At 42.3% G+C, this 12,165-nt stretch overlaps 1 protein-coding gene across 3 annotated transcripts in view; it reads right to left on the bottom strand.

Annotated features, from left to right (window-relative positions):
- PTPN14 (protein tyrosine phosphatase non-receptor type 14) overlaps positions 1–12,165 on the bottom strand; it is a 178,991-nt gene that overhangs the window by 83,064 nt on the left and 83,762 nt on the right. The window lies entirely within an intron of this gene.

Here is a 12,165-nt window from a genome sequence, read left to right as displayed (position 1 = left end):
GGTACTGTAATGGCTCAACGCGACTAGGCTGAACTACATTTCCCAGAAGGCATCTCCCTGTATGTTTCGAGGTAGCGTGGGCCAGGACTGTTTCTTCCAGGTGATTGATAACCTACCTGCACAAATTTCTGAGGCTCGCAGCAATCTGTCACTACCCTCTAATAGATCTTTTTATTTAAACACACTCTGGATAGGTGCTTTAATGCACTGAACACACTGATAGGGGCTTTCTGAAGCTGTGCTGATATCATTTCCTGATTGACCTTAAACACAGTAGGTAAATTTTGAGTTTACCGAGCCTGACCAAGAAACAAATATCTCCCTACTATAGTAGTTTGTTATTGAACTACATTTTATCCCCAGCTTTTTTTTTTTTTAAGATTAGACCAAATATCAGTTCTTTGCTGATTCCATCAATCATTCTAAATATACAACACAGTCTGGCAGACACATAACCTGCCTTCAAATTTTTCCATCAGGATCCACAGTCGGTCCTTTATTTCAAGGATCCAAATTACTGAACTTTTCCAGTCTTCCCTAGAACTACGGGTTCCTTTCTTTAGTTATCATCATAAATGTCTTGACTACCTCCTTCAAAACATCTGCCACAGTCAAAAACATGTGTTTCTAACATTGTTTTATCTCCATGAGTTCCTATTAAAGTATCATGTGTCTGACTTGCTTTTAGTTCAATTTAAGTAAAATTTGCCGGGCTTTGTTCTGCATAACAGTAACACATTTTTATGCTGGCGAAAGGTCTACTCTCTCTCCCCAGCTGCAGGCTAAGATTGACGGGCTGACCTTGAAAGAGAGTTCAGCTGGGGTAAAATGAAACGTGTTGCAACATGTCCCCCCCTATGATTACTCCTGCTCGCTTGCTTTCCTGCTTTCCCAAACTGCACCAGAAAGCAGTGTCATTCTTTCACAGTCGCACCTGGTAACGTGACACTTGCTGACACCTTTCTACTGTTTATTTCCAATGTCTCAATTTTCCACTCTTCTAAAGGGCTTAGTGTCACCTGGAAGCTTGGCACTTTCCCTCTGTGCCCAGGGCTGCAGATGACTGATAACAACATTAAATAAGACCCATCTTAGTTCCAATCTCTGCATAATGCTCACCATTTAAACGACTCCATTCAAAGAAGTGCCTGTTCTCCTCTACCCTTTGTTTTCTTCTGTCTGAACTACTTCCTTCCTTTTGACGAAACTCATCTCTTCCAGTCCCAGTGTGTCGTTGCTGCTGCAGGGCAAGGGAGGGGAAGACGGGCAGAGGCTTTCTGGAAGTTTGAGTAAATCCTATCCATGGACTGTGCCATGTATGTCTGGCTGGTTCACCTCAAACCGTTCCAGTATCAAATTAAGAGCCGGGCTTCTGTCTCTAAGCTGGGTGACCATGGGCAAAGTCCCTTTATCTCCTTGGTTCTGTTTCTTCCTCTCTAAAATGAAACACCTCGCCTCTGTAATGCGTGGTGTTTGGTGTTTAGATATAAAACTATATTCTAGTAAAGCTTCCTCTGTCTTGATAGGAGGCAAACGACACTTTCTTCAAGAGATCATGTTTGCTTAAGATTTCAGTGCCTTTTTTTTTTTTTTTTTTGGCCTACAGAACATTTGGTACCTTTCTGATGGATGGAATCATTCATGGGTAATCAGAACAAGGCAGATACTGAAAGCAATAAGGAGAGGAAATCCGAAAAACTTGAGCTACGTCTCCAGAACAGAAAGTACAGGGCAATGTAATCTAGCACCCCAGAGTGATTTTACACAGAAACAAAGTTTCCAAATGAGTGCTTAAGGGAAATGATACTCCCATATCCAGCTACATCTCTGGCAGGTGGCCAAAGTGGTAAGACAGCTAGATGCTGAGTGGCATAAAACCAGCTGGGCCAATGAGAAGGTATGAGTTGACCCAAGTACTTCAAGTTATACAGACAGACCAAGTATCAGTGGCCACAGTCTAAATGCCCACAGGACCAGTCAGGTCACAGGAAGAGAGCAAATGTCGTCAACTGTACCACCATGGGCAGTGCAGGAAGTGGGGTGAACCATATAGCATATGCCTGTATTACCACAAGGCATCCAAATCCAATTAAAAACAATTTTTTAATGTTTATTTATTTGTGTAAGAGAGAGCACGAGCAGGGGAGGCGTGGGGGGGAGGGGGACAGACTTTACGAAGAGGGCTCTGTGCTGACAGCAGAGAGCCCGATGCGGGGCTCGAACTCACGAACCGCGAGATTACGACTTGAGCCAAAGTTGGATGTTTAACCTATTGAGCCACCCAGGCGCCCCTCCAAATCCAATTGGGGAAAAAAAAAATGGCCAGGTGAAACAAAACCTACTGGTAGACCCAAATCAACCCTCATGGTACCCGTTTACCATCTCTGACCTTACGGGAATTTCAGCCCTCTGGGTTTTTTTGCTGACATTTCGGTGGAGACTAAACCCCCTGTTGCTCTGGAAAACGCTGGGGAGTAGGGGCACATATGGACAGATGTATTTTTCTGGCAAAGTAACGTAAAAGATTCCCTTTATTTGATGGACGAAATCCCTGCTCATTAGTAATGAAACTTCTGTTAGAAACACAATCCTTCTTCAGAGGATAATAACAGTGCCCACTTCATAGGTTCCGGTGAGGACTGAAAAAGATAATCACTTAAGATACTTAGTGCAGCCCCTCACACATACGCTAGCCGCTATCATTATTATTATGAAATGATATCAGGTGACAGAAGGCAAACTACATTCTCCCACAGAACCCCACAGAGGAGGTTTCCAAGTCTGGGGTGGGATCAGACAACCGCCTCACCATAAAGCACGATGAAGGATCGTGTGCTTTCCAGACCGTGCTGCTGCTCAAGCACTGGGGGCCTCTGTGATGTACGAAAACACCACATCTGTCCCTTCCCTCTCCCTTCCCCACCCACTCAACCCGGACCCAAGGTCCCGGTGCCGAGACTCCAGGAAAAAGGGAGAGCAAAGGATTCTGAAGCACTGACTCCCTGGGTTCCTCTCCCCTCCCAAGATTTTCAAAAACCCATTTTGAAATGAACACACCGTTCACAATCCCACCCATTGTAATGATACCCCTACAAATCCTAAGAATCCTTTATAAGGAAGTGGATGTCTTTTAAAAATCCAGAGAGCATAGCTGGCATGCTTTGACATGACAAAACACCTCTTCCCATAGCTTCTGTTTGTTTTCCCCTCTCTCCACCCCTCAGCTGAAGGTACACTGGTGCCTGTGATCATCATGTTCTGCTCAGTTTTTGAAAAACAGGCAAAAAAAAAAAACAAAAAAAAACCAAAAAAAGAATATCCTAAAATTTCAATCTATGCTCGATTACAAATCTTTGTTATTTCATGGATTGAATGTATAATCTTTCTCAGTCTTCTGTGATGTAACTCTGATAAAGAGCTATTTTGGGGGACACCTGGGTGACTTGGTGGGTTGAGCGTCTGACTTCGGCTCAGGTCATGATCTCATGGTTCATGAGTTCAAGCCCCACGTTGAGCTCTGTGCTGACAGCTCAGAGCCTGGAGCCTGTTTCCGATTCTGTATCTCCCTCTCTCTCTGACCCTTCCCCACTCACACTCTGTCTCTTAAAAATAAACATTAAAAAAAAAAAAAACTATTTTGGAATCAATGACTAAGTGAGTCAACAAATTTATCTTTGGAAATCAAGAAACCCACAAAGAATGCAATTAGGACCCTTGTTTAAGAAACTGAGTTATTTTCGGGTTGCCTGGGTGGCTCGGTCGGTTAAGCATCCGACTTCGGCTCAGGTCATGATCTCACGGTCCGTGAGTTCGAGCCCCGCGTCGGGCTCTGTGCTGACCACTCAGAGCCTGGAGCCTGTTTCCGATTCTGTGTCTCCCTCTCTCTCTGCCCCTCCCCTGTTCATGCTCTGTCTCTCTCTGTCTCAAAAATAAATAAACGTTAAAAAAAATTAAAAAAAAAAAAAGAAATTGAGTTATTTTCAAAATGGCTTAACGGGAGCATGATTTTTGTTTGCTTTCGAAAAGTTCAGGATACATCATCAAATACACATTAACCTATGATTGCAAATGAGGTAATTTTAACACTTTAAAAGCAAAGGTTTTTTGGGTATTCTACTTCACCTATTTGGGGGGAAACTTTGCTTTACGAATCATTAAAACATACATAAGTACCTCTTGCTTTATAAAGGGTGAAAATCAAATGTCAGGTGCATTAAAGAACCCTAGCATTCCATGAATTCCATGAAGGCTTCTTTTGAAATATGAATGACACTTCTTATCTATTTCCTTCTGAAATTTGGATTTTTCCATTCATTATAGGACACCTACAATGAATAATAATGTCAAGTGATATTATTAAAATATTCTGACTTTTTATTACTATTTATTTTCTCTCCCCTAAAGGGAAAGAATAGTAAAAAAACAAAAAAACCCAAAACCACAGATTATGTTTATGTGTTAACTTCATTTTATTTGTCTACACTTTGTTTTTCTAGTGGCAGTAGGTTGCCTAAATAGCTAACAACATCCCTGCATATCTTGCAAACTCTTTTTCCTGGAGCATGGGGGTTAGAGAGTTGGACAAGAAGCTCCATGTATCTGGAAGACTTGAACAATGAAGCAGTGGCTAAGGCGTACTCTTGATTTAATTAAGAGACACATAAACTTTGCAGAGTCCTTTTTTCACAATAAACCATGAAGAAATCCTAGTTGAGGAATGAGAGGCACTCATCAATCAGCTTCCCTATAGGAGATTGAATTTATTTTATAACAGACTGTAGGATTTTCCAGTGAGTCACGTCCAGGAGCAGAAATGGTTACCAGGGTCACGTTTCTATTTTCTTATTTGCATAGATGGCGAACATTTTATTTTTGTTCCAAGGCAGGGTTTTGGGTTTTTTTTTTTAATTTACTTCTTCTCTTTGATCACACCTGTAACTGTAGACCCAGATCCACCTTAACTAAGAGTAACTACAAAACGAGAGTAACAACTAACAAGGTAACAACAAAACAAGAAGAAGAGAATGAATAGAGATGCAAGGAGGACACTGTCCTGGGCGGGACAGGCCACTTAACTCACAGGGTCTCGTGAAAAATAAAAATGCTGGGTCCGTGGTTCAAAAATTGTTAGCAACTCCAAGAGGGCCCCAGCAGAGCATTAAGCCAGGGGCAACGGCCTTTCTGAGTACAGGGCTGTGTAACTCACTGCACAGGTCACAGGCCCATGAAGCTGGCCCTGGTTTTGAAAGAGTCTTGCCAGGCCCTCTGGCTTTCACCAAAACAGTGAGAAAGCCTTCTCCAGGAGGTATGTAGGGTCAGCAACGTTTGCTGTAAGGCCAAACTCAAACTGCAATAAATCAAATACATGGAAATGAAATTAAAAGCTGCTTGGAGATACAGCTCTTTGCAAAAGAGGGGGACTGTGGAGATGTGTACATTTCACATTCTCTCTGACTGGCAAAGTGCCTAACAGGGAAAGGTGTTTCATAATAGTTGAAATGCAAAATAGTGCAAATGACAACTAACATTTTCATCAACTTATCTTTTGGGGAGCAGTTCTTCCCTTCAAGACTTCTCTGCTTATTACAAACAGCCATTTTCCTCTCTTGATCCCATTAAACAATACATTACCCACCCAGAAGAATGTTTAAGGTTAAATCCTAGTATCAATGGCATCTTAAAATATCTAAAATTATCTGGCAGAAACAACTCTGTTCTCAACTATCAACAGAGAGAGAGAGAGAGAGAGAGAGAGAGAGAGAGAGAGAGAGAAAACAAGTTCCCATTCACCAGCTGGAGCTGGCCAGAAGAGGATTTGCCATTCTCAGCAAATTATATTATCTAAGGCAGACTCATGCTGAATCTTAAGTCTGACTTGAAGGGAGTCCCTATTTCCCAGCCCAAGGGCAAACTTTAAATAGCCATTAAAATGACATTTCAAAATAATAAAAGAACTCAAAGAACCGGAGGAACAAAATAAATGGTGTTGTAAAAGGAAATGGAAACATTACCATAATTAGAGCTTTTAAAAGAGACACTTTAAACATTGGGTGAACGCTGACTTGTTTACAATAGCACTCAAGGCGCATTGCAAGAGCCTAAGCGGGGACAGCACTGGTATTTACAAGAAAGGAAAGGTGAAGAAAGCTTTTGTAAGGTCACTGGAACGACTTCCTGAAACTTAAAGAAAAAAATCAAAATACCATTTTGGCCTTGATGGGAATTGTAAGGTTTCAACTAATTTGGCTTTGCCATCAATGCCATATGCCCAAATATGTAACTGGAGGGAAAGAGCCCCCATGATAGTCTCAAAACTTACTAACCTAACTCCCTTGTCACTCACCGTCACGAAGAAACGCACCCCCCCTCTTTACAGTACCTAAACAGTGCAATTTTCAACATGGGCATTTATTCCCAGTTATTGGAATGACATCTCGTCCAGCAAGTTCTTCCCAGGCAGGAACTTCATTTAACCTTGAAGAATGCCCTATATGGGCCCAAGCAGAGATCGAGTACTTCCTAAGTCCTTTTGATAATAACGGGAAGCCAAACCTAGCGGGCTAGCATTCAGCCTCATGGACCAGTACTTGAGAAGCTGCACAGAAGAACCATGAGCCTAGAAGTAGGGAGCCCTAGTGAGGCTGAGAAGCTCAGAAAACACAGAGGAAGCACCCACTCGACAGAGGGAGCTTGGAACAGGTCCCACGGCCCTGGAATATCCACTAGATGTACCAGATGTGCTAAGCCTGTCCTTGGCGAGGGGAGCAGCTGTGCTGGCTAGAGCACTGGCTTCCTGGTTTTGCTTCTACACAGCCAGGAGGGTGGGCAGCCACCAACCCCCCCCCCCCCCCCCAACAGGCAGGCTGCAAACCTGTCCTGGAAAAGAAGGAAAGGTCATCTGATTTCATCAGGACAATCAGATTCTTTGCACCATGCAAATGTACCATTCAACAGTGAGCAGTGCAAAGACAAACATGTTTTGGTGAAAGAAAAGTGTCAGAGAATTAAAAATTTTAGAAACCACAGGGTCAGCAACTTACACTTTGCAGCCCAAATTCACCCTGAAAAAAAATTACTCTTTTCAACATTTTCTCTTTTGTATTGAAAAAAACTAAACAGGAGCTTCCTCGCTGGAGAGAAGACTTGGAAAAACCCCAGAGCGAAACTAAAAGCGGTAACTTTGGCCAGCACTCTTCTGGCTTCCCCTTGCTATTATTAAGTATCCTTCTGTTTGACGACGAATTTCTCCATCTCTCACAAACCATCTTTCTTCTTTCTGTGGCCAGAAAAATCTGAAAACCCTCTGTTTATACTGAGCCTGTTGCTATGCAAATCATTAAAACACATTACAAAAATCCTTCCTTTGAGTCAGGAGGAGAACATAATGGGGAGAGAGGAATCGCGAGCAAGAGTCCCTTCACTGAACAGCAGAGCTGGTGGAAAGGAATAGGGGGAGCAAAGTGGAAAAAATTACGGTGGTCCCATCCCTTGAGTCATTTTAACCAAAGTGGGAAAACTAACATTTTTAAAGCCCCAAGGTAACGTATCTTAGACTTTGGAGTGGGGCTAACAAACCCTGGTCTTAATCTCTTTAATTCCTATGGTTTCATGACTCATCTTCCATCTGTCTACTAGCGTCCTTTGTATCAGCTTTTTTGCACTTCTGTAAGAATACCGAGGTTTTTTTTCCTTCCGTGTGTATGCCTATGTGAATTCTCCTTTTGATATCTTTTGCCTTCTTGTTCAATTATCACCTAAATGCAGGGCTTGAATTGTCCATTTCTTCTCCAATTCAATCATAGTACCTCGGCAGGTTTCCTTCTCTTATGAAGACATTTGTTCTCCGAAAATCATATCCAGATGAGACGAGACACAGTATGTCAAAATTAATGTCAAAAAAAAAAAGAGCTTCTCAATTTTCTACTTAAAAAAATATGGACTTGATCATTTGAAGAAAGTAAATCACCTTCTGGAACAGTGTGCAATCAACATCATTCTTAAATTTTTGTTGTGCTGTTCCCAGGACTCTATTAACCTGCAAGTTTTCAAGGGTGGAACTGTCTGGGGACAAGAAATGAAGCACAAACTTTTAAATACATCCTCCTTCCACTGCTATGTATTTGAGATATGTGCGTTCACAAACACCCCATCCCCCCAAACAACCAGAGTGCTAATTCTAAATTCTTTTTCCTTATTCAGAAAGAAGACATGGCCGGGCCCTACTAATGCTATAGAACCTGTTTTCTTCTCAAATAGAAGTAGCCAAACCTTTGCCAACATGTGTTGGGTGAAAACGAGTTTGGTTGGCTCCAGACAAAGGCTTACTTTTTAAGCACAGATGGCTGAATGGTTGCCTCCTCCGAGGGCTTGCCCACAGTGAAAGACGGATTCCTATTTCTAATCTATGCAAATATCTTACTCTGCGGGGCATCACAAAGACTAACTGTTTTGTGTCAGACACTGCAGATCCCAGGTGCAGCACATCTCCACCTCAGACGCCTGGTAACACGGGCAACAGCAAATGGCTTAAGAGTTAGTCACTAACCCGCTCCTAATGAATGTTGTTGGGGCCTTCTGTGAAACATTCCTCTGGAATCCTGCCCTATCACCGCTGCTTCTCCTTGGCTGCTCTGCCTGGAAGACAGTTTCAGTATTCAGTTTGGACCCTGATGCTTCTAAAACCTCCCAAGAAGGCTCAGATCCCCACAGGCTCCTAAGGAGCCCTGGTAGCATTCTTCACCTTGAGTTCGGCTCATTTATTTGTGTCCAACATCAAACCCAGGAACCCTGCTCATTTTAAAATGTCATTCTGTCCAAACCAGGGCTCCTTTGCACTCCAGTCTATATGCCTACAACCCATGGTACAGCTCACGAATCACACCTGGGTCACTTCCCAAGTATATGTCATTCTCTCTCCTCCTTCTCCATCAATTCTCCTTTCTTTACTTACACCACTTCTCTCGCTTATTTTCTCATCTCCCCAACTAAAGTCTTTCACTTGCTCTGATGTCCCTTGGCACATTCCAGTTTTAGGGTTCCTTGGAGCAACAAAAATTTCTGTAATGCTGGAAAAAAACCGCACAAAACCAAAAACCCCCAACTCCTCATGCTAACCTAGCTCCTAACTTTAAACGTTCTTTGCCATAAAGAGAAGGTCACACCTAACATATATACAGTTTAGTTCCATGTTTAAGCCTAAAAAATGTCCTTCAACATTTTGTTTTCTTTGTTAGTTTTTCTGATCAAATGACAATAACAGAGTTTGCTTCAAAAACCTCGGTTGGAAAAGATTTCATTCTCTCCTTATCAAAGTTCATCTTAAATGAACCAAGCTAACTGAGCAAAAAAGAAATTCTAAAGGAAAAGGAAAGAAGTCCTACCGAATCTCCAGTCTCAATAACCCCTACCATCAAAATTCCTACTTTATAACTCAAATTTTTGAGATTTAAAACACTTTTTGTTTCAGCTTGTGAATGCAAATATTGACAGTCAAATAATCTGGCATTAAGTTTACTTACCTGGAAAATCTAAAACCGCAAAGAGCTTTAGAGGCTAACTAATTTGTTAATTACCAAGTCGGGATGAAAATCAGAACCACCCGAAGAATATCATTTATTTTAAACAATATATACTCCTGATCCACAGCCCTAGACATTTCAATTTAGACTTCTGTTACAGCCCTAGAATCACATTTATAATAAATGCTCCAGGTAATTACAATATAGCAAGCCCTGGTCTGTTTGAGAACCATTGATCTAGTCCAACATCCTACCCAATATGGCGGTCTCCTCTCCAAGACACCACCCCATCTACCCACTCAGTGCCACAGCACTTCCATAAACCAGGGCACTCACCCTGTTATAGGTGTGCTTGTGCCACCTTTTTATGGCTTTACTTATTAGAAACTGTGTTCTTATGTTGAGCCAAATAACCAAAGTCTTTCAACTCCTTGCACTTCACTTATTATTGGCCCAAATTTTGCCCTCCAGAGTTAACATAGAATTCCCCCCCACAAGAGAGAGAGAGCAAGAGAGAGGGAGAGAGAGAATCCCAAGCAGGTTCCACACTGTCAGTGCAGAGCCCGACGTGGGGCTCAATCTCACAGACCATGGGATGGTGACCTGAGCCAAAACCAAGACTTGGACACTTAACTGACTGAGCCACTCGGGGGCCCTAAGCCTTCATTTTTCTAAGCTTAAACAACCTTTTTTAACTTCATAAAGGACAATTTCTGAGTCCCTTACCTTTTATTTCAATTTCTTCTCCTTAACAACTGACCTTACAGAATAAGTCTGTCTAGAGTAACAACACTTCGTTTTTTTCCTACAGACTGAACTTTGCCCAATATGTTTTAATTTATAGTCTGCGTTTCCTCCTTGTTACCCACTGCCTTGCATTTCACAGTCCAAGAGCCATGAATCAGCAAGTACTTATTAACCTAATGCCGTGTTCCCGACACTGTGTAAAGTAGTCAAGGAAGATTCAGAAGCCAGTGGAAACTGTCCCATTTGGAGGAGTTAATAACTTCGTGCACAGAAAAGAAACTACATAAGTGAAAAAAAACAGAAAACAGTGCACAACAGTTTCCAACCAAGTGCTTCAAATCAATGATACCTGAAAGATGGAACACAGGTTTTCTGGTCAGGCTGTGAGCTATTTCATGGCCTCTGCTGACAGAAATACTACCTATTTAACAATAGTTTTTATTTTAAAAAGAAAAAAAAAAAAGAAGATGGAAACTATCACCTTAAAATGGACATAAAAATTTTAAGTGCTTCCTATTTTAAAATCCTGGGGCACCTGGGTGGCTCAGTCAGTTAAGCATCCGATTCTCAGTCTTGGCTCAGGTCATGATCTCAGGGTTCGTGGGATCAAGCCCCAAGTTGGGGTCCTTGCTGTCAGCGTGGAGTCTGCTTGGGATTCCCTCTTTCCCTCTCTCTGCCACTCCCCCTTCTACACACACACACACACACACACACACACACACACACACACTCTCTCTCTCTCTCTCTCTCTCTCTCTCTCATTCTCTCAAATCAACTTAAAAAATTTTTTTAATAAAATAAAAATTTTAAATCTAAGAAACCACACATGCAATAATCAAATACAATATTCCTACTTTGCAGTGTGTTATTGGTACTGCTTCCTAGTACTCTGAATGCCATGAGCCAAGAAAAATGTGGAAAGTAGAAGCTTGATGTAATTCTCCTTATTACCAGAAAGAACCATTTGATGAGAAGACAACCCTTCCGCATATTTTAATGGAAAACTCTTACCAATAAGCGAACCGTACTAACACCAACCAACACCAACTGCTTCATTCATGGAATCACTGACTATGAGACTTTAGAAACATGCAAACCCCTCACTTTACAGATAAGGGAAAAATACCACTTCACAGATGGCAGGTGGTTTCTTCCAGGCAAGACAGCCAATGAGCAGGAGGGTGGGACCAATCCCAGGTCTCCTCTCTACCAACGGCTCCCTGTCTCCTCCTATTATAACCCAGGACAAGCAAAACTCTCACCCTTCTCAACGTTCTCCTCAACTCTGCTCCCATCATTAGTTATGTTTTTAATCCTCAAATCCAAAGTCTGATGCTACATTTTGCTTGGGAGCATATTAAGGGCAAGAGTAGAACAAAGAAGTATTAGGTGGTTAATTCTTTTTTTTATGCTTATTTTTTTTATTTTGAGAGAGAGAGATTGAGTGAGCGAGCAGGGGAGGTGAAGAGAGAGAGGGAGAGAGAAAGAACCCCAAGCAGGCTCCATGCCATCAGCACAGAGCCCGATGCGGGGCTCAAACCCACAAACCGTGAGATCACGACCTGAGCCGAAACCAAGAGTCGGATGCTCAACCAACTGAGCCACCCAGGCGCCCCGTAGATGGTTAATTCTTTATTAAATTCTAGCCCATCTACTCTACCCATAGACTCCAACTAATCCTTCTATGCTGCCAGGCACAATGCTCTACTGGCTCAGGATCACTGCTACCTGACTAGTATCATAGGGAGCCACCGGGGTTGGCACCACGGATTCAAACAACGATTCTAAAGCTGCGAAGCAACTGGTAAACAATCCCCAACTACTCCACCCTCCCCCCCACTACACCCACCTACACCTACACACCCCCCAAATCAGCCAGCTCATCTACTTCATCTGAAGC

Source organism: Felis catus, chromosome F1 (genome assembly GCF_018350175.1).
Source record: "Felis catus isolate Fca126 chromosome F1, F.catus_Fca126_mat1.0, whole genome shotgun sequence".
NCBI classification, from domain to species: domain Eukaryota; kingdom Metazoa; phylum Chordata; class Mammalia; order Carnivora; family Felidae; genus Felis; species Felis catus.
Note: the sequence above shows the minus strand (reverse complement) of the source record. Positions and strands in the feature narration are given on the sequence as shown.